This window comes from Canis lupus, chromosome 13 (assembly GCF_011100685.1).
Source record: "Canis lupus familiaris isolate Mischka breed German Shepherd chromosome 13, alternate assembly UU_Cfam_GSD_1.0, whole genome shotgun sequence".
Lineage (NCBI taxonomy): Eukaryota > Metazoa > Chordata > Mammalia > Carnivora > Canidae > Canis > Canis lupus.
In genome coordinates, this window is record NC_049234.1 from 3578862 (window position 1) to 3601994 (window position 23133).

Consider the following 23133-nt stretch of genomic DNA (forward strand, 5'->3'; position numbering starts at 1 on the left):
TGACACCAAGGGGAGAAACTTGGCTGATGAATTCCGGAGTCCTGCACTGTAAAATGTCCATGCAAGAACGATGACCAAAGTAGCAAAACAGTACCACATTAAAACACCTCGTGAGTACATTTAAAATGCTTTTAGACCCTTGCATTGAGGTCACCGAACAGGTGCCAAATCCTCTCCTCCTGAATGCTCTCCTCCACAGCCCTTTGGGGCTCAGCAGGGAGTAAATGGGCAATGCCCCACAAACACAAAGTGCCGTGAAAGCCTAGAGCAGCAGTATAGAGGGACGGTCCTGCACATTTCCTAACTTCAGCTTCATTTCCTTTAGGACAATCCCTGCTTATTTCTCACTCCTCACACATGCTTATTTCCTACTTCATCCTCCCTCTCAATTAACAGAAAGCCAATTAAACAAAGTGAAGTGAAGTCCACAGGAAAGTACTATGAAAAATACATGCAGAAAATGTATACTCATTCAAAGGGCAAAAGGGCTAAAAGGCAGAGGGAAGGAGATTACTCTCAGAACCTGAAGGACCCTTCCATGCTAGTGTTACAAGGATTTCCATTCTGGCTCTTACAAAAAAAAAAAAAAAAGAGTTGCTCCCGGAGTACTACAAAATATAAATGGAAGCTAAACCACCTAAGCAGATTACATTTGTGCCACTCTCAAAGAATGAAATTTCTTCATTGTCAGAAATTGGTTCTTGTTGAACAAAGACTAATGTCCAAAATGTGGCTATAAAATCCTTCTATTCCAGCTTCCTTTTCTTTTACTTCTGTCCCAGCCCCAACTGGAAGAAAAGATACGTTTATATTTGAAAAGTTATTTTCCTGAAGCTATTAGTTGTAGCAGTGCAAAAGTAAAATCAAGCTGCAGTGCTTTAGTGATTTCAGAGACATGACAGTTGGGAATTTACCTTTGGGCACAAGAACAAGTGGTTAATTGAACCCAATGTCCATCTAAGTGGGATGAGATGTCTCGCCACTACCCCCATGTTTCTTATATTTCTTTCCATCACTAGCATGGTCTCAGAACATCAGTGTGGATTCTTATGGGGTTTTTTGACGATATCTTTTCTTCCAGCTCCTCTTGAGTTTCTGTTTTTATCCATTTGCTTACAGGGGCAGATTTCAGCAACAGCCACAATTCACAATTTTGCAGTTTTTTCAGTTATAGTTCTGGGTCTTTGTTCAGAAATGCATATCATAGTAATGAGTGGAATGGGAAGGAAAGAGAGAGAGCATGTCTTTCCAGATTTTCCAGGGCCCCATGTCCTCGGAGCTGCCTGTTTTATGATCCTTCTGATTCCAGATCCTTGGCTGCCTGAGCAACGTGTTCTCGTTCTGCAGCTCCAGCATCTGAGTAAAGCTGCAGTACCAAGCTCTGCCAAAAGGTGATGTCCTCTGAAATAAGAAGTTCTCAATTCTGAATAGGTCTAAAATTCAGGGCTTGCTTTAATTTGAAATTTAGTTTGAAATTTAGCAAAAACTAACATCTTTTCACTTTGAATTTTCTATCATTTTTAAATGATAGGTATGCTTTACTATATATTCACTTGGGCTTAAACTCATTATAAGTTAAAATAATCAGTGGACTGACCTTCAAAATGAAAAGTGGCTGCATGTAAATCATCCTTTCTATAGCATGCTTCCAACCTGTCATCACTCATTTTCCCTTTGCAAACTACCCAGGATTAAGGATTCTTCTTACAGCTAAAGAAGCTATCAGTTACCTGCAGGGGTTAAATGGAGAGGATGATCTCAGTTGGAGCTGAGGTTTCTACTGATTTGGCTAATTAATGCAAATGTAGTTGAAAATATCATAGGAAATACAGATGAGGGTTTCTCCAATCACAGCCCACCATATTGAGGGAATATGTGTCATTTTATTTTTTAAATGATAACTCATTTTTTTTTAGGTGAAAATGATTCACTGAATTTAAAAATACCCATTCAAAAATAGTTCTACACCATAGTTTTCACTTGCTGTATGAATATCAAGGCTGCCTATTATTAGTTTGATCACTTTGCTGGAAATAACTGATAAATACCAAACAAGGAGTCTGACTTGGGCTCACTCATCTGAATTAACAGGTGGTATGTGCCATGAGTAGACAACTATAATCAGCCTTTTATTTGATAATTCTAGGTAAAAATGTTCCTGTCTCCCCATCTTAATATTAGTGGGAAGGCCATGGACTTCTTTTTTGGAGACATTGGGTTCAAATCTCATCTGGGCAAGTGTCTACATCCTAAGGTTGTTGTGAAGATTATAAAGTCAGTGTATTCTAAAGTTCTGACTCCTGGCCACAGGGTAGATGGCTTAATGGGTATGTCATTTCTGGTTTATCCGTCTGATTCTGATAAGTCTACAAAGACTTTCAGGGAAAGACAGACTCTTATTCATCTCTACAACTCTGGGGTTAGCACAGGACCCAGGACATGATGAGCGCTCAGTAAATGCTGAGTGTCTCAACTATTGGGAATGCTGGCAACAGAGAAAAATGGTTCTCTTTTCTTCCCACTTACTGAGAAGAAAGAGCTTCCCCTCAACTCCAAAAAAGGCAAAGGAAGGAAAAATAAAACTCTGAAGTTATCACATTATATAGCAATGAAAGGGTTCAAATAAATTTACCAAGTAAATCAAACTTATCTCTACTAAATCATGAATACTTTTTATGAGTGTACATAAGTTATATGATGATGTATTTTATGGCTATTGCTAATTAATGTTGGATAATTTTTTATGGTAACTGAAATTAATTGAGTACTTAATACCTGAAGCATTGTTCTAAGTGCTGTAGAGATATTAAATCATCCACTATAACCCTAGGAGGCAGGTACTCCTTTCCACATCTCACAGCTGATGAAACATAAGCATAGAGATGTCAAATAACTGGCCTACCTAGTACATGGCAGAGCCAGGATCTACACTCCAGAAGCCTGGCTACATAAGTGCTGGGAAATAATTTACATTTGCTGTATTTTTAGAAAGAATTGAATTATTTATGTTTATTTTATACTTGAGAATTGTTTTTATTTTTATTTTTTTTATTTTTAATTTCTTATGAGGGAGAGAAGACCAACTTTTCTTTTCTGCATCTGGGAACTCTAATGATCTCAATCTAACTTTGACCTAAAGAATAATATGGCAAGAAAAATTTAATCAGGAAGATTTGAATCAAGGAAAATGGGCAAAGTGCAATAGTGATAATTTCCTGACTAAAATTGTGCCCGAATTATTATAGTCTTCACTGAAGCAACTATTTGGATTGAATAAAGAAAATCACACATGACCAAAGTGTTGAAAACTAAAGGCAATGACAAAATATTAAAAGCAGCAATACCATGAAGTCATATTAACTTTAAAGGCAAACAGAAGACTTTTTAATAGTAAAATTCAACAGTAAAACAAACAATCCAATTAGAAAACCAGCAAAAGGGGATCCCTGGGTGGCGCAGCGGTTTGGCACCTGCCTTTGGCCCAGGGCGCGATCCTGGAGACCTGGGATCGAGTCCCGCATCGGGCTCCCGGTGCATGGAGCCTGCTTCTCCCTCTGCCTGTGTCTCTGCGCCTCTCTCTCTCTCTGTGACTATCATACATAAATAAATAAAAATTAAAAAAAAAAATTTAAAGAAAACCAGCAAAAGAAAGGAGGAGAATTTCGCCAAATATGTACAGATGACAAACACACAAAAAGATTTTCTAACATCATAAACCATTAGGGAAATGCAAGTTAAGAAAAATCATAATGAGATATCACTATACAACTATCAAAATGACTAAAATATAAATAGTGATGATATCAAAACTGAATCACTCATACATTGCTGGTGGGACTGTAAAATGATACAGCCACTATCATTAATGGTTTGGCAGTTTTTCAAAAACATTACACATGCAACTACCATATGACTCAGCAATGGTACTCCTGGTATTTCAGAGAAATGAAGGCTTATGTTAACACAAAAGCTTGTAAATGAAAGCTTATAACTTTACGATGGATACTAATTGGAAACAATTCAGATGCTTTTTTTTTTCTTAGATTTATTTACTTATTTGAGAAAGAGAGAGAGAGAACACGTGTGAGTGTGAACAAGTGGGAAGGAGGGGTGGAAGGAGAGAGAAATCCTCAACGGACTCTGTGCTGAGGGTGGAGCCTGATGGAGAGCTGGATCCCAGGATCCTGAAATCATGACCTGAGCTAAAATCAAGAGTCAGCAGCTTAACCAACTGAGCCACCCAGGTGTCCCCAGATGCTTTCAATAGGTGAAATGGGTAAACAAATTTTAGTATATCCACACCAAGGGATACTATTCAGTACTAAAATGTAACAAACTGCTGATACACACAAAAAGCCTACATGAATGTCCAGAGAATTTTCTTGAGTGAAAAAACTAATCTCAAAAGATCACATACTATATGATCCATTTATATAACACGATTGATATGGAAAAGTTCTAGAAATGAAAAACAGATTGGTGGTTTCCAGAAATTAAACTGACCATGGGTGGGAGAGAAGTGCTTATGTTATAAAAGTACAACACAAGGGATCCTTGTAGTGATAAAAACTTCTGTACTTTGACAGCTTCTATATCAATGTCAGTATCCTGATTGTAATATCATACTACAGTTTTGGAAAATGTTACCTTTAAGGGAAAGTGGGTAAAACATATCTGGATTCTTTCTGTATTGTTTCTTTCAACTGCATGTGAATCTACACTTAACTCAAAATAAAAGTTTAATTAAATTATTTTACATGAAGACAACATAGGACATTTTCAGTCAAAAACTGAGGGCATTTGTTTCAAAAGAATTACACTAAATTTAGAAAAAGATGTTTAGGGAGAAAAAATAATTTTGGCTGGAAACACAAAGATACAGAAAGGACAAATATGTGGATAAATCTAAATGAATACTGATTTTATAAAATGATGTCCTGTGGGGCTTAAAATGTGGTAGATCCAAAATATAGGGCAAAATTAGCACAAAAGGTAAGAGAGGATGAATAGAACTAAGATGTTCTAAGATTCTTGTATACTGGTAAAAGTACTAATTAGTAAGTCTCTAATAAGGTAAGGATGCACATTGTAATCCTCATATCCACTAAAAGAACAAAAAAATACATAGCTAAAAACTAATAGATCAGGAAAAGCACTTTTAAAATTACTTGATTCCCAAAAGAAGCAAGAAAGGAGAAAAGAAAAGAAAGAAAATGATAGGATAAATAGTAACATCAAAGATTTAATCTCAAACATGTCAGTAATTGCCAAAATACTTAAACCAACCAAATACTCCAATTAAAAGATTACAAACATTAGACTATATTAATAAGCAAATTCTAACTTTATTGGATACAAGAATTGGGAAGTGATACACAAACTACCAAGCTAAAGCTGCTATAGCAATATTACTATCAAGAAATAGTGGTTAGTAGTAATATAAGTGAGAAATACTACTAGAGATATAGAGAAACACTTCATAATTCACTTTTCTAAATACGCAAATGCACCTAATAAAATAGCGATAAGTAGAAAAAAACATAATCATAGTACTGATTTAACATATCTTTCTCAGTAACTCATAAAACAAATAGGGAAAAAAGGTAGAGATATAGAACATTTCAATGACAAAAAACTTGGCTTAATTAACATATGAAGAATAATCTTAATTACAAAATACATATTTTTTTTTCTCAAATGTTTTTAACAACATTGACTACCTGCTGGACCCTAGGACTGTCTCAACACATTATAAATGATCAAAATCACAGAATATACTCTTTGTACACAATGAGGCAGAAAGATAACAATTAATATTAAAGACAAATAGAAAACCTCTAAATGGAAAGTAAGCAATGCATTTCTAAGTAACCAATGGATTAAAAAGGTTACATAGCAATTTAGAAATATTTTGAACTGAACAACAAAATACAATGCATCAAAACTTGTATGTACCTAAAGCACTAATGGAAATGTATAAATATATTAAAATACACACACATGCACACATGAGTTCTACTTTTAGAATGGCACTTTGAGGAGTTCCATGGACCTGCTTCCCAGTGCAACATACATAACTGTGAAAAATACTTTAAAATATCCTAAAGTCTCTGAAAATCTTCATTGGCATACAGCCAACGAAAAGATGTTTATTCAAGAAAATATACTGAAACTTGATAAGAACATTGAGAGTCTGTGGCACTTGAGTCATGACTCACTTCTTTCCCAATCCTTAAGCTCAGTTTGTTGGAAGCTAAATCCTTGGAAGTTGTGACCAATAAGATTGATCTCCTTCTCCCTTCAGCTCTCAATCAAAGGATGTAGTGCCTCACTGGAAAAGGCAGGCCATCAGCATTTCTCTTGTTCTCGTGTTAAATTCCTGACCAGTGCAGCTAAGAAGTTGGGGGCTTCTTTCTTCCACCTCAACTCCACTCACAAGAGTACAGGTTCTACTCCAGGTACAATAGGTTAAAAAAATGCTGGGGTCTTATTGCTCTTAGCCCAGTTCCCTTGTAGGACAGAGATTCTATGTCGGAGACAGTCTGAGAAGACCAGAGGCCACCACCATTGACCAGTGCCCAGAGTAGTTACTTAGAGTTTTTTCAGAGAGGTAGTCCATAAGAATAGAGAACTATGAAGATCTTCCCAAAGGAAATAACTTTATTTAAAATAGAGAGTGGTGAAGTTCAATTTTAAGGGTGCTCTTAAAAACAATGGAGATTTAGGTGTAAAAATTCAGAGGGGACTGATAGAAGAGTAAAAGCCAAACTCCAGACCAATAGTTTACCAGAGAGAACCAGCTAAGAAACAGCTAAAAATATCCCTTTTGGGGTCAGAAAAAAAAACTCAAAGATTGGCCTCAAAAATCCTTTGATGAATGTAATCGGATGAGACTATGGAGCAATTTATGCCCCAGAGCATTTTAAGAAACACTAGCCCAATCAGCAAAAAGTTAGTGAGGCCTAACAGCTGGGTGTGATACCAAATGTGGCAGACAACATAGCAGAGATCAGGACAAGAGACAAAGAAAGCCATATTAAATTAGTCTTCACAGAGTTACTGGGCAGTCAGTAAATAGTGGTATGAATAGTACCCTTGTATTGTGCTTTATGGCTTATTTTCATGATTCTATTTCATTTGACTCTGAATCAGTGCAAGCATTTAATTTTTTAAAAGGCCGAGTATCCACAATTTAAGCCTCTACCTCGAGTGGTTGTGGAAAAAAAAGAGCAAAGTAAAACAAAGAAGGTAAAAGGAAGGAAATTATGAAGAAAGCAGATATTAATTAAATTGAAAATGAGAAATCCAGAGTTGATTCTTTAAACAAATAGAATTTATAAAACACCTAGAAGAATGAACAAGAAAAAAACACACCAATATGTGTGTTTTAAGAAAAGGGCATCATTGTGGATCCTACAGATGTTAAGAAATAATATATTTCACAGGTTCCTGGATTCTTGTGATAGAAGATACCTTAGTGTCAGCCAGTCCTAGCTTCCTTCCAGTGGAGAAATCCTCCCTATACCATGCCTATACTGATGTAGTGAGCTCTCCACTACAAAATGTCAAGTCATCCATTGTGGGAATGTTCCAACTGTTTGAAAGTTCTCCCTTATTATAATCTCAAACCAAATGTCCCCTTCCCATCACTTTCATGCCAGGCTCATGTTTTGCTCCTTGATGCTACAAAGAGTAAATTGAATCCTTTGGTTCACATGATGGCCCTTCAGGGATCTAAAGGAGTAGCTATTATGTCTGCAGCTGCCAGTTGTCCCCCAATACTCATTTTCCTCTTCATAGAAGTAGCATGCTTAGCTGGGAAATAGCTGCCAGAACAAAGACATTTTATTTTCCAGCCTCCCTTGTAGGTCTGTGGCTTTGTGATTAAGGACAGACCAATTGAATGTAAATAGATAATGTCATGTGTAGCTTCCAGGAATTTCCTTAAAAACAAATGAGCAAACAAACTTGTCTAAGCTCTTAGACTTCTCTTTTTCATTCCATTTACCATCTTTCTGCTTGGGAGCATGGAGGTGATGGGCACCACTGTGGACCACGGAGAAATGGGCTACATACACTACAGATATATGGTGGAGAAGTGAGTGGGAAGAAGCCTGGGTTCTGAAGCCTTCCTGGAGAAAAGCTGCCATTCTAGTCCTACATTACTTCCTTCCAGATGTGTGTGTGTATGTGAGAGAGAGAGAGAAAGAGAGAGAGAGAGAGAGAGGGAAAAGGAAAGTTCTTATTTAAGGCACAATTTGTGCATGTTAAACCTATTTCCAACTGTTAGAATTTCCACCATCAAAAAAGTTGAGAACTTTGTGGGGCTCCTGGCTGGCTCAGTGAGTGGAGGAGCATGTGACCCTTGATCTTAGGATCATGAGTGCAATCCCCGTGTTGGGTGTAATGCTTACTTCAAAATTTTTTCTTAAAAATTGGGGAACTTTGCGCAAGGGAAATGACACCTGTTAAATAAGTTTATGGAATTTCATGAAATTCCCGGGAATCCTTAGAGAAGAAAATAAATTGTAATACATTCAAAAGCGTTAAAGAAGTGCTAGATAATAGCTCTTCATTTCTCCAAATTAAACTAAAACCCTTTAGTTATAATATTCATGAAAGATCCCTTAAGGTCTTTCTGGACACTCAGGAATTGCATGGCTCGATGATAAAGAAAAAGGAGAAAAGAGACAACAAAATCATTCAAAGAATAAAAATGGCCTCTCCTTTCACCCTGCCTGCCTTTTCATAGATTGAATAAGAGAAATAAATTATTTTCTCAAAGAGAGAGAATGTCTCACAGCAAACTAAGGATTTTGTTTTGTAGAAAAATTGTCCACAAATCATCTCTTTATATTTAATTTCCCATACAAAAGAAAAGCTGCAAAATGCTACTTTTCTATCAGTGACATCTAGTACATTTAAAGCAAATATTGTAATAAGATCTTTGGTTTTGCTCTTTTGGGAAGATTGCTTTAGAACCATAACTCTTTCTTTGCTGTCAGACTGACACTGTTGCACATTTACAAATCTGACTTTTACAAATCACCAAGTGTTTTATTGTTTTGAATTTCTAAGGGATAAGGAAATAAAACCAAAAGGAGTAAAGAATCTAGATGGCTTCCTTGTGGTGCCTGTTGAAAATGCAGTTCCTATCAACAAGAAGAGAGAAGCAATCCTGAAATTCGTCTTCAACCCAAAGTCATATATTTTGTTGAGTTTTTGTGCAAAACATTGGCATCAAGGATTCTTGGCATGTTATTTTTTTATTATTTATTTTTTAATTTATTTTTTATTGGTGTTCAATTTGCCAACATATAGAATTACACCCAGTGCTCAGCCCGTCAAGTGCCCCCTTCAGTGCCTGTCACCCAGTCACCCCCACCCCCCGCCCACCTCCCTTTCTACCACCCTTTGTTCGTTTCGATTCTTGGCATGTTAGAATGGAAAGGGTATGAACTTTGGGGTTGGGTACACTCAGATTTATATGTAGGCTTCCCAAATATGACTTTTATCTCTGTGGCTTTGGACAATTGACTTAACCTCTCTGAGCCTTGATTTTATTATCTGTGAAATGCAAACTCTAAAACTACCTTGCAAGGTGGTTATAAAGAATGATGTTCAAATTAATAGTGCGTCTGCTACAGTTCAAGAGACAGAGTTAATATTCACAATTAATTAATTAACAATTAACAAATGTGCTAATTAAGCTCCAGTTTACCCTAAATCAATACTTTCTAAGAAACAAATTTACTTAAAGTGTGATTTTATACTTTCATTGAGTTCCTTAAAGAGTAAATTAGAACAATTCTTAATATCAACAGAACTATGGATCTATATTTCCATAGCCTGTATTTCCACTTAATAGCACTTAATGACAGTTAAAACCACAGCATAAATTCCTATTTAGCCTATTATTTATTCCTCATAAAAGAGGGAAAATAAGACATTAGTTTATTAGTTCACTGATATTCTCTTCTAAAAAAGCCACCCCTAAAAAGAGCACATACCATATACTCCAAGAACTGCAAATTTATAGGGCTTTTTTAAATGCAAGTATAAAACAAATGTTATAACACTGTAAAATATGTGAATCTTGCCTTAATAAAATCAAATGTATATACATCTTAATGTAGCAAAGTAATTAATTAGAACATTTAAAGCATAACTATTTCCTCTGGTTCATATAAAATCTAATTCAATTACAGAAAAAAATGATTGATTACAACTTTTCAGAAAGACATTTGACTAAAGGAGGTATCCATCTTCTTGACTTTTGTCCTAATAATCAGACTACTTATTTCACTTATTGTATTTGGGTAACGTGATAGGAAAATTAATACTCTCCCTTTTCTCTACTCATACCCCCTGAGATGTCTCTCTTTTAATCCCAGGAGCCTATGAATATGTTATTTTACATGTCAAGGATGAATTAAGGTTGCCAATCAGTTGACCTTAAAATAGAAAGATTATTCTGGATTATCTGATGAGCCCAATGTACTCATGAGGGTTCTTAAAAATGGAAGAGAGGCAGAGAGTGGCAGCTTGAAAAGGTCTTGGCCCAGTGTTGCTGGCTCTGAAGACAGAGAAAAGGGCCATTAGCCAAGTGTGCAAGCAGTCTCTAGAAGCTGGAGAAGGAAAGGAAATTGTTATGATCTGAATGTTCATGTCCTAAAATCCATTTGTCAAGAACCTTACTCCCAATGTGATAGTATTGGGAGGTGGGGCCTTTGGGAGGTGATTGGATCATGAGGATGAAGAGGGTCCAGAGAAACCTGTTGCCCCTTCCACCATGTAAAGATACTGTAAGAAGTCTGTAACCTTGGAATAGGGCCCTCTCAGTTGGGAGCAGGCCCACTACTAGAAAACCTGCTGCAGTGTCTTCACAGCAGCCTTCCCAGAAGGCAAAGGGTTGCCCCTGTTGACGCTTGATCATTCCATCAAGTCCTCTGATTCTAGAAATTCTATCTACAAAAAGACTTGCATTGCAAAAACAATATTTTTAAGAGCTGGCCTGAATGTGGCTCAGGTCAGAGAACATGCTGAATTGCAAGCAAGAAAAGAAACCAAGAGACCACACTGCCCTCTTGCTAGCATCTATAGTTAAGACCTAACCCAGCATTACAGGAAAGGTACATTCTCAGTTTAGCTGGGATGAGATGGTTCATAACCAAAGCTAACCCAGATGCCTGTCCTATCAAATCTGCCCTGAGGCTGTTTTAGTTTCCTGTACTCTTATTTGTGGGAAGACACAACATTCTTCATGTTGGTACCAACCAAACAACCAAAATGTAAGTTCCCTCTGAAGAGGCATAGTGATCTCTGGGGCACGGAGTGGAGGGCTCTGGGTGGAGACTCAGGGGATACGCAAATCCCAGTCCCTCACCACCACCACCAAAACAGTTTGTGAGTCAAGTTCATCACCAAAGCTTTTATGACTTTGACTTTTTTATGTGTAAAATGAGACCCTCAGTTGTTCAGCTCCCCCTAATGCTAGGTTGCCAGTCTCCTCGAACTCAGCCATGATATCAGCAACCTCACCAAGAAGGAGCAAGAGCCCATGGTGGCCAAATGCACTTGTGCCAGGGCTGGAAGGGATTCTGAAACATTTCAGCAACAAAACTTCACACTGACCTTTTCTCCAAACAATTTTTTAATAAGAGATTTCACCATGAAATCCTCAACTGCCAGTAGGGATTATTGAAACAGGGATGGGAGAAGCAAAATGGCTGGGATGGTGAGGTGGTGGGGGCAACCCTCATCAAAGGTGGAGAATCATGAGTCAAGATGAAAGGAACATTTCTGACAAAGCTGTCCACTTAGGAATGAGTAACAGTTGAACCTACCAGAAGAATGATGAGGGGCCTGGAGTCAGAGCCACATAGCAGGAGAACCCACTTACAGCTTCTGAGCTCCCCATGACCTTTCCAATCCTACAGTTAACTCCACAGGTTCCAGAAGCCATCTCAGCATCATATCAATAACTTCGCTTTTTGCCGAGCCAGCTTGAGTAGGTGTTCCATCATTTGAGATCAAATGAGCCTTAATACAAACACAATCAGCACGTCTTTGTCCTTCACTGAATTAGTGCCACTGATTTCTCAAAACTGGAAAGGACCTTGGAGATTCTCTAGCTCAATTCGTTCATTCATTTAAAAATATTCAGTGATTTCTTTCTGTATGCCAGGCACTGTGCTAGGCTGTGGGAATACTGCAGTGAGTAAGAAAAAGCCCGACCTTGGCTTCATGCAGTTTACAGTTGTGAAGAATTACAACATTTAATAAATAATGAATGAGACAGAAGGAGAGCTACCTGGCGTGAGCCCAGGAGGACCTAACTCAGCCTGGGATTTCATAGAAAAGTTCCCTGAGACCAGGACCCATAAGTGAAGAGGAAAGAGAAGAGGGAGATCGCTGAGGAGTTATGTACGAGACATGAGAAAACAGGAGTTTGAAACCTACTGAGAGAGGTAGCCTGGCATGATAGAGGAGTTGAAAAGAGGCCAGGATGGCCGAGCGCTAAGAGGAGTGAGTGGCACGCTGTGAGTGAGCCCCCCGTGGAGCAGTGTATGGAGGGCTGTGTAAGCCAATGTGGCAATGTAACCGAGCCACTGCTCAAGGACACGCAGCTAGTGGGTGGCAGCGAGGATCCTAAGTCATCTAAGCTCTAATATAAAGATCAATTAACATTTTAAAGAAATGTTCTTTTAACATTTCTTTTTCTGTTTCTAAAGGCAACACATACTGATTATAGAACAAATGTGTCTTCTATGGGCACAAAGACCACTATGCAAATGGCCCCTAGGTGCGCTCAGGACACACCTTGCATGATGTACCGCATCACACGATGAACCTCAGCAGATCCTTTCTCCACAGACGCTAGGCATCTTGAGAATGTCTTTCATTACCAGATTTGTGCAGACTGAGCCATAGAAAAGTCTCAGGACTAGGGCTTCTGGTGCATATCTGTCCTTTACAAAGCACCCCAGACCCTTCCCCATATGTCAGCTGCTTGCCCATTTTTACTGCATAAAGCTGTAGACTGGAGGGGCACCTGGGTGGCTCAGTCAGTTAAGTGTCTGCCTTCCACTCAGCTCATGATCCCTGGGTCCTGGGATGGAGCCCCACACTGGGCTCCCTGCTCAGCTGGGGGCCTGCTTCTCCCTCTCCTTCTGCCCCTCCCCCTGCTTGTGCTTGCTCACATGTGCACACTCTCTCTCTCTGTCAAATAAAATCTTAGAAAACACACACACAAAACCCTGTAGGTTTGAAGATAACCTAGTGATTATTATACTCAGAAAAATCTCTAAAAAATGACATCTTCACATCTCTTCCTTGGGTTGGTCTCCAGAAAATTTCTATCTGTTTCCAAATCAGAAGATGGTATTTTAATCAGAAGACATTTAGGATGCCCCCGCCTCTCCGCACACTCCTGACAGCTCCTATTCCTTGGTCAAACCCAAACTGAGCACTTCTGGAAAGGATTCACATGCCAGAATAGAAAAAGAATAGAACCCCCCTATTCTTCCTCCTGAGAAGGCGCCCTGCAAGCCTGATGGAAGCAGCATCTCCCCCTTTGGTACGGCAAGGGGACAAGCCCCGGGAAGCCTGGGGAGCAGAGAAAGCGCCCGGTTAAGATGCCATCCGCTTCACGGTTAAGTGGCAGGTCGTTTTAGGAGTTCATGCTTTAGAATTTGTTCTTTTCTGATTGTTATTTTGTTTCCCTGCCATCCATTTAGAGTCTCTTTGCCTGTCCTAGTGGTTCCCAACCTAATAATCATTATGCTTTCAGCCACTTGCCTTGAGTTTCTGACAGCATAAATAATGCAGGTGCACAGAAATAAAGTGTAGCTATGCTGGCTTTTGCTTCTTTAGCCAATCCGCTACCAAAAATAAATAAATAAAAATAAAAGTAAAGAGATTGAATTGATAGAAAGATGCATTTTACCATGCAGCTGCCAAGAGGGCATTGCCAACAATGAGGATTTCAGAATAACACCCCTAAAGAGAGGAGGTTCAGAGCGTCCCATTCACTGGGCCGCAGCCTCCTGAAAGAGCCACTGTTCCCGCAGGTCAGGAGGAAGACCCGCCGTGAATGCGGCATTCGGAGGAAGCGCGAAGCCATCCCGTTTTTGAAAAACCGCCTGACACCAAAAGTTTCAAACGTGATTTGGTTCTCAGGGAGCGATACTATGCCCTCACAGGTGGGGAATAATCAGGCATCTAAGAACAGCAGTTTCTCCACGGACAGCTGCGGAAAGTGGAAAGACACAAGGCGTCCCCTTCGCGGCCTGCCCGGCCTGGCGGGAGGCCCTTGCCCTGGGCTTAGAGGACAGTTTTTAAAGTGCTCAAGTTTAAAAAGGGATAAAAGGTGACAGAGTGAAACGCTCAAAAATATTCAAAAATATTCACCCATTATCCTGCAACAAGATCTTTCCCTTCGTGTCCTCTTCTAACCTTTAATTTGACAACTAAAGAAAATAAACATAGTTTTTTTTTTTTTTTGGCTTGTTTTACACTTGGCAGGTGCTGAGTGCTTCATGTAAATTATCTGCTTGATCTTCACAATGGCTGCATGAAGTAAGGATCATTATTAGGAACTAGAGAAGACTCAGTCTTAGGAGAGTGGTCATCATTTGCCTGAGACGCCTGACCTGATTTGGGGAGTTAGTTCATGCAAGAGCTGGCACTCAAATCCAGAAGCCAAAGGTTTTAGAAGCCAAAGGTTTGCCCTTTTTCCATTCAGTGTGGGCTAATGAATACCTTCTATGAGCCTTCAAAGTCTCCATATTTATTCTTTCAGTTTCAAATGCCAATGTCCTGATATGCATGGTATAGTTAACCATTCCCTGATTGCTGCAGAATTCAGTTACTTCTAGATTATCCCCATCATTAATAGCAACATACAAACATACAAACATCTTCATACACTTACTTTTTCTTCTTTGACATTTATCTTTAAGAATAATGAGAGTGATTATGAAGTCATAGTTACGAAAATTGTTGTGCCTGTTGATACTATTTCTCTTTAGATTTTTAAAAAAGATTATTTATTTATTTGAGAGAGAGAGACAGAGAGAGCATGAGCAGGAGGAGGAGGGGCAGAGGGAGAGGGAATCTCAAGCAGACATCACGCTGAGTACTGAGCCCAATGCAGGGCTCGATCTCACGACCTGAGATCTCATGATCCTGAGCCAGAACCAAGAGTCAATTACTTAACTGACTGCACCACTGAGGTGCCCCTTCAAACTTTAAATAAATTAATGGTTTTAATTGCCACTAGCAAGAAGTGAATATACCTCTTCTCCACAGGCTTGTCAGCACTGCAACAGATGTGTATGTTTATATATACAAGCCACTCATTCATTCATTCATTTATTTATTGTTTTTAGCTTAATAAATGAAATAGTAACTGTCATCACTTGGATTTTTATTTCCTACTGGATAGGTTGAACATATTTTCACAAAAGTGTTTTCATTTGTATTTCCTTGCCTGTGTATTATATTTAGGACCTCTGCTTCTCAACTCACTGAGACTCAGATTTCACTCCCCTACCAGACACAGCTTTGCACCTTCCAAAACAGATCTCTCTCTCGCCTATTCCTAATCTACTCTGGTGAGATGTGATGATATCAACTCTATGTTAATCTCTACCTAAATTCCTCCCTTCCTCATGGGCTTTGTCCAAGCAAATGAATATCATAAAAGCCATACAGAACCCTGTGCGGTAAGGAGATCCAAGCAGAGAGCTCTAGAAGCCCAGGATGGGTATCTCCACACATTGGATTGTACACGGTTTCTTTGAACTCATAGTAACATTACAGTGGGAAAAATATCTTGGCAACCTATTTACAAATCCTGTTCTCTCTATATCCTGGTATCCCCTGGGTTGTGAGTAAAAAATCTTAATGTTTCCCAGGAGATAGGCCACCACATACCGGCTGGAAATCGTTAGGCAAAGTTCTTGCACCGACTCTGGAAATGAAGAACTGTGAATCTTTTTCTGAGACACAGTTTTCTGGGAGGATAAAAGTAATTCCTAACGCATAAGGTTGTTGTAAGTGTTAAATGAGAAGTATCTGTGCAGCACCTGGCATCTTTGTAAACACATAGGTCAATGTCAGTTGCCTCCCTCCAAAACTTTTCTAGAGAAACAAGTCATAAAAGATAACTACAGAATGTACTGCTTGTTTTTTTTTCCCCAGTCATATCCCATCCTTAAATATCAAATAAATGAAAGCTATTTAAAATTTAAAAGACTTTGGAGAATTTAAAGAAAGCCATGTGGACATCTACTTATTCATGAAGTGGGGAGGTGTCGAGTGATACACTGAGTTGTTCCATTCCAGGTTCATCTAGAACCCATTTCATCTCTGTGTGAAGGAGAGAAATGAGCTGGTCCCTTGCCTGTTTGCCCTTAATTCCATTCCTTTCCTTCTATGCTCAGTTCTGTTTTGCAGGGAGTAGACCCTACAAGCTCCACTCTCCAGGATCCTGTCAACTGACTGCCAATTAGATCCAAGCAGTGGGAGACACTGGTGTGTGTCTGGAGGAGAGAAGCCACTGGTCCCTTCTACTTTGGGCCACAGGTATAGCAGGGTGGGTCTGTTCTGACAGAGGCGGCAGTGGGCGGTTTGGAAGGATAGGCTCCTTCCAGCCCAGGTGGGTTCCAGTGGTCCTGGCTGTTGCAGGAGCAGCTGGAGGTTTGGAAGTGGATGCAGACTCCAGCAGCTGCATGAGTGTGCGCCTGGGCTCTGGGGCACCACTGCCGCCCTGTGTCTTCTTCCAGCAGTAGCAGATTGAGTTCACCTGGTGTCTGAGTTCACCCATCTTCCCTTTTTTGTTCCTTCAGGCTTTACTTTTAAAATCAGTCCCCTGCTTTAAATCTCCTTTGTTTGACATACCTAACATAGTTCCTATCTTTCTAATTAAAACTTTATTGATTAAATTAGTCAAAGAATGAGTAAGAAATCCCTTTCTGATGACTGGAGTCATATTCAACCCCAACGAAGTCCATAAAATGCAGCCTAATTGTTTTTATGAACCATGTGAGGATATAAAAATGTCCTTTGATATTTTACGTTTATGTAGAGTTCAAAAGTTTTCTGATGACAAATGGTACTTCCTCATAGAATGACTGAATATTTTTGGCAAGTAGTTATAGTTTTAGGAAATTGAAATATAGTGTGCATGTAAAATGTGAAAAAAAAATTTCCTGCTCTTAGCAAGGCCATGAAATTCTCTACTTAATCAAAAGAGAAGACAAAGACAGAGTCTGGAAGTGGTTGAAAAATGAGGTCCTGGAACTTCTGTTTACCACCAATGTTCTTCCTTCAAGAACTACATATAAAGCCTTGCCATTGGAAAATACCAGTCCAACCAACATCCTGTGTTTGGTCCCCCTTACAATTTCAAGAACTGTTTAGGACAAAGGTATTAACAGTATTTGTGGCCAATCCTGGCAAGACTTTGAGCAAATACAGATGTAAAGATCATCAGTCTCCAGGCTTCTTAAGGCCAACAGCATGGGAAAAAATCATCTACAGAAAGGAGAAGGAGCCGACGGGTATTTACACATTTGACATGTTCTCAAAATACTAGAAAATTCAAGACTGTAATCAGAATGTGCTGTTAATGTACTTAACTGGGGGTTAAGATCGGAATACAGAAAAGCCCTAAAGAGAAGTCATAAAGTCCCCTGAGTGTAGTGGAAGATGACAACCACCCACTGGCAGCACAGTTGAAGTAATTATATAGGGCAATGCCAAAAGAGTCAACTGAGAAAGAAAATTCTGGAAAGATCTCTCAGTCTGCCTTCCAAAATCCTAGGAAGAAAATTAAATGTAAGCAGCTTACTTATTGATCCACACAGGGGCAGTTTGCCTTGCAAATTTTTATTTCCCTTTGATCAGCTGTCAAAAGGAAACAATGTAAATCTACAATTATCCTGAACAGAATGTCATTTAATTGTCATGAAACTTCTATATCCAGTCAATTGTTTCTTTGTTCTGATCTCAAAAATAAGACAAGGAAAAAAAAAAAAACCTTCTGTAAGTAGAGCACAGAACCTATGCTCTGTTCTAACTGTGATCTTGGCCTATTCCCAGCCTCTATATAGAAACTGGAATATGTTATTATTACTGGCAGTATTTCTTACTGATAAGCGCCAACTTCCCTATCTATTGAGCACTGTCAGTTTCCATTGGCCTTTTGTACCACAGTCTTCATGGTGCCCAAGGCTGTGTCCATGAAGGAAACATTCTCGCTGTCGTTCTCACAGCATGACAACAGCTTCCAAATTACAAATAAAACCACCATACTGGGGTCAAATATGCACAGATCCTGTTTTCCCTTAATAACCCACTATATGTTTATATTTATCCTCTTGCTTTATATAAATCCTTACTTTTTTTTTTTTTTTTTTTTGGCTGAACCACTGCTCCTACCACCTCTTCAGATAGTAAGCTCATTAAATTTACTGCTTCCTTTCAGCAATAAGACCAGCTGAAAAGGGCGAAGAATTCGCTATTAATTGCCCAGCAGTGTAGAAGTCTTTCATATTAACGGTTTGACTTAATCCTGACATGAATGCTGTGAGTTGAAAGTATTATCCCCTCTTACAGGTGACAAAATTGGGGGTAATCAAATTGATGCAAGTAGCAAAAGAATGAAATGAACCCGGTATTTGAATCTGTGTCTGTTTGATCTGAAAAATCTAAGCTCTTTTGAGTGTGCCACACTATGGTAGTCAGACTGGACAGAGGCCATCATCATTCCACGCAAACTAATAGTAAATCACATGATGGGAGAAATCTGGATGTTCTTAACTACCGGCATCATTACACCATGAACTCTGCTTCTGAAATGTGACACGGAATCTTTTCCAAGAGGCAATTATATAGGCATTTTTCCTCCTCTCCTTTTTTTATGAAGTGGCCCAGTGTGACTACAGCCACAGATGCGGCTTGCCGAACTTGATCGTCCTGTTTGATTCCTCCAGGTTTGGAGGTCACCACTGTCTTCCCAAAAAGCACTTCCCAAAAGGCAAGCCTCAGCCCATTTCATGCATCTGTTGTCAGCTCTGAGCAGAAGGCTGGGTCATTCAATTAACTCAGCACACAGTAAGGGTGCTCCTCTACTTCCAGTGTGCGCAGGACAGGATGGCGGGGGTCATTGTCTGGAGGGCTTGTCCTTGAGGATCGACCATTCACTGCATTAACATAGGGAACAGCCTGAGAGCTAGGGAAGTGTGACAGCACCAACTTGAGAATTAATTCAGTAGAACCCACAAAATGGGCACAACTTATTTCCAAAAAGGAGATTTTATGATTTTTCTAGGTGAGGCATTGTCATAGGTGCTGGGAATGCACTGTGCAGGTGGAGGGGACGAAAGAATTAATAGATAATTTCAATATAACATAGGGATAGAGAATTCAACCACCGCCCAGTACCTCCGCTCTGGCCCAAGCCACCGCGGACCATTTCTCACCTTGATCACCTAACGGGCCTCTACTTCTGCACTTGCCCCATGTTATGGACTAAATGCTTGTGTAGTCCACCACTCTGCCAAAATTGGTATGTTGAAACCCCACACCCTAGTGGGATGCCATTAGGACCTGGGGTCTTTGGGAGGTATTTAGGGTGAAATGAGGTCATGAGATTGAAGCCCTCTTGATGGCATTAGTGCTCCTCTAAGAGTCACAAGAGTGCTTGCTCCCCTTCTCTGCTTTCTACCATGTCAGGATAAGTCAGCAGTCTAATAGCCTGGAAAACGGCTCTGACCAGATCCCACCCATGCTGGCATCCTGATCTTGGGCTTTCAATCTCCAAAACTCTGAGAAATAAATTTCTGTTGTTGATAAGCCACCCAGTCAGTCTCTGGCACTTTGTTACAGTGGCCCGCGCAGACTAAGACACCCCATTCAGTCTATTCTCTGTAGCACAGCCAAAGCATTCCTGTTAAAACAGAAGTCAGACCAAGTCATGTCCTCTGCACAGAACCTTCCAGGAACTTCCCATCTCACTTGGACTAAAATTCAAAAAACTTTGCAAGGCCCATAACACTCCACATTGTCTGCCACTGCCAGTCCCACCCCCAGGACTTCACCTGTCTGATCTCAGCCGCTTCCTCTCCTCCTAAATTAAGCCCAAAGCACAATATTTCCTCAGGGCTACTGTTTCCTACTGTTCCCTCTTCATCATAAACCCTCTCTCCAGGCATCTGCAGGACTTACCCTCTCACATCCTGCAAATTTTTATTCAAGCATCACATTCTCAGTGATGCTTTCTCTGATGATTAAACTAAAAATTACAATGTATTCCCTTGCACACCTGATTTCCTTCTTTTGTTTTTCCCCCATAACATTTATTATCTAACTTATTATGTGACTTACTCATTTTTAAAAATTATTTATTTCCCCTACATAAGATGTAAGTTTCAAGAGTGCTGGAATTGATGGTTTTGTTCACTATTTTGTATTCCCGCTGTCTAGAATGCTGACATCTAGTAAGTGATGAACACTTATTTGTTGGATTGAAGGGTGATGAATGTATGGATGGATGGATAGATGGATGACAGGATGGATAGATGGAAAGATAGGTGGATGAATGGGTAGATTGCAAACAGGGCTTTTATGAGAATGAAAGACAAGGGCACATGACCTAGCCAGAGGCGACAGGCTTTGGGAAGGCAAATACTCTACTCACCTGAGCACACTCTTCATGGGTCAATTAGATAATAGTCATATCTCTTTCTCACTTTTATTCTTCATGATAGTTTTAAGTGTTAATTTTATTTCTCTCAAAGTTATTTTTCTAGATAGTGTAATTGTCATTGCAGGAAAGGTCAGCCTATTGGTTCTCATCTTTTAACAAAAGAAAAATGAATAAGTCATCCTGAGTGCAACAATTCATTTAATTTTTTGACAGAAGATAAAGGAATTTACAGGGAACTTCTATGTATTACACAAGATTGTCATGGTCACTATCCATTTCATTTTACAGAGTTATAAAGACTCCACTGTACTTTAAAGGTCTGGTTTTTATAAAGTTAACATTTTGTATATTTTTGGCATTAACTACTTTGTTATAAAAGCTTTCCTGTGGATGAGTCAGGGAATGACTTTCATCTGATCCTATCTTTGTCTTGGTGGTCATATTCCTCTAGGTTTTCCATAAAATGCTTTTTAATTAAAGAAGAAATTTAATTGTTGAGGATATAGCATTCCCTGTACACACACATGCACAAATACGCACATGCACATGTATGCACATGCACACACACATGTGCACACACACATTAAATAGTTCTTTAAAGTTCTGAATTAAAATTCTCATTATTCTGAATTGAAATAGTATCTAGCAAATACTCTAAGCTGGAACATATCGACAACATACATGCTTTCATACCACTATATAGTGAACATCCCACACTGCATCATCTAGTCTATTCCTTGCTTCTTCAAATATTCTTCAAAAATAGAGGTATTTTCTACCTCTATTCCAGTAGTATGAGCTGATGAAGAAATGTATTTTTTTTTAAGTTCAAGCCCCATGTTAGGTGTAGAGATTAATTAAAAAAATAAAATCTTTACCTGCCACTGGCGGAGGGGATGATAAACTGCAGAGGTTTGTTTTCATGTTCTGGATGTTTAGTTTTTAAATGAGTTGCTATTCATGATGGCTTCCTAATGTTCTTGAGTTTATGTTACAAGATACAAAGGATACTTGGGGTGACATTCTTCATCAAGAATAGTGAAGGTAATTCATTTTGCAAAACTGTTTTGGCAACCTGCTAGCTCAGATGAGATTGTCATTGTTTTAGGTATCATATAAGTGCTGACGATGAGCGTATACCAGGAGTAACAGAAGCATTGGCTCTGCCTCTGACATGTTGGAAACCCCTCAATCCTCAGGAAACCACACTTAGGAATATGTGATGCAGGGCTGCCTGACATACAAACTGACAATGTTAATAAAGCTTTATTTTTTCCTTTTTTATTTCTTCTTCTTTTTATTTTTTAGAAAAAAGATCTTTTTGTTTGTTTGTTTGTTTGTTTTTTGCAAGCAATGGATTATCTTGCATACCCTCTAGAGTGTAGTGAGCTAGTGGGCTGCCCATTTTAGAGGCCACTGGTCTAATGAGAAGAATGCTAGTCTTAGAGGAGGAATTCTTTGTAAGACTGACAAAAGAATGGTCTCTGAACTGAAAAGCCACACCAGTGAAAGAAATGATTACTGCTCAGGAAGATCTACCTATGTCATATAAATTATCTTAACCCAGCTAAGTCCACTACTTTATATGTACCCATTCTCAAATTAATCTCCAGTTCCCTAGAGAATCAGAATTGTAATAACCTACTGGATGAAACTTACCAAAGGATATTTGAAACTCTAAGTAGATCGTTTCCCTTCTGTCCTCTTTCCCATTTTTATACCTGTATATTTTCTTTAAAGAAAAACTGCGATGCATTAGACAGACTTGTTTTCCCCTAAAAGGTTGTTTGCTTTGTGGGCTCAGAGTAGCCTGTCCACAAACCCAGAGAATCATCCTGAGGGCATACACCCCCAGGCATCTTTCCTTCTGCCCAGGAGTCAACTGGTGAGCCCTTACACAGTGAACTAAGTGGGAATTGCCATGTGCTCCTTTTTTTATATGTATATTTTTTATTGGAGTTTGATTTGCCATGTGCTCCTTCTGACCTCTTCTAGAATATTCCAGATCTAGATGGCCAATTTTGGATCACAGTGGGCTCCATTCCCATCATTTCAGCCTGAGCCCACAGGAACCCCAGTCCTTGTCAGGAAGTCCAAATTTCTCATGACCCCAGAGGTATAAAGATTCTGCCTCTGTGGCTGCTGTTCTCACAAAGCAGCCATGATTCATGGAGTGTCTCTTTATTAGCAAAATAAAAAGGACAGATAGAGTCCTCTTGAACAAACCACATTTGCCTCTGGGTTTCCCTGGGACTGTGTCATCAGCCTGACTCTCCATACCAAAGAGAGAGAGGAGTGAGGAAAGAACATAGTTGAGTGGTTCCTATATGCCAGACTTCTCAGTCTGGTCTGCATTTGAAGGTAGGTTATATCTCATTTACATGCACCCCACTCTCAAGAGCAAATGAATTCAAATC

The 23133-nt window shown here is 39.2% G+C and overlaps 1 protein-coding gene across 7 annotated transcripts in view; it reads right to left on the reverse strand.

Moving 5' to 3' along the window:
• The window catches only part of NCALD (neurocalcin delta), a 370293-nt gene that overhangs the window by 81150 nt on the left and 266010 nt on the right, over positions 1–23133 (reverse strand). The gene's annotated exons all lie outside the window — the stretch shown is intronic.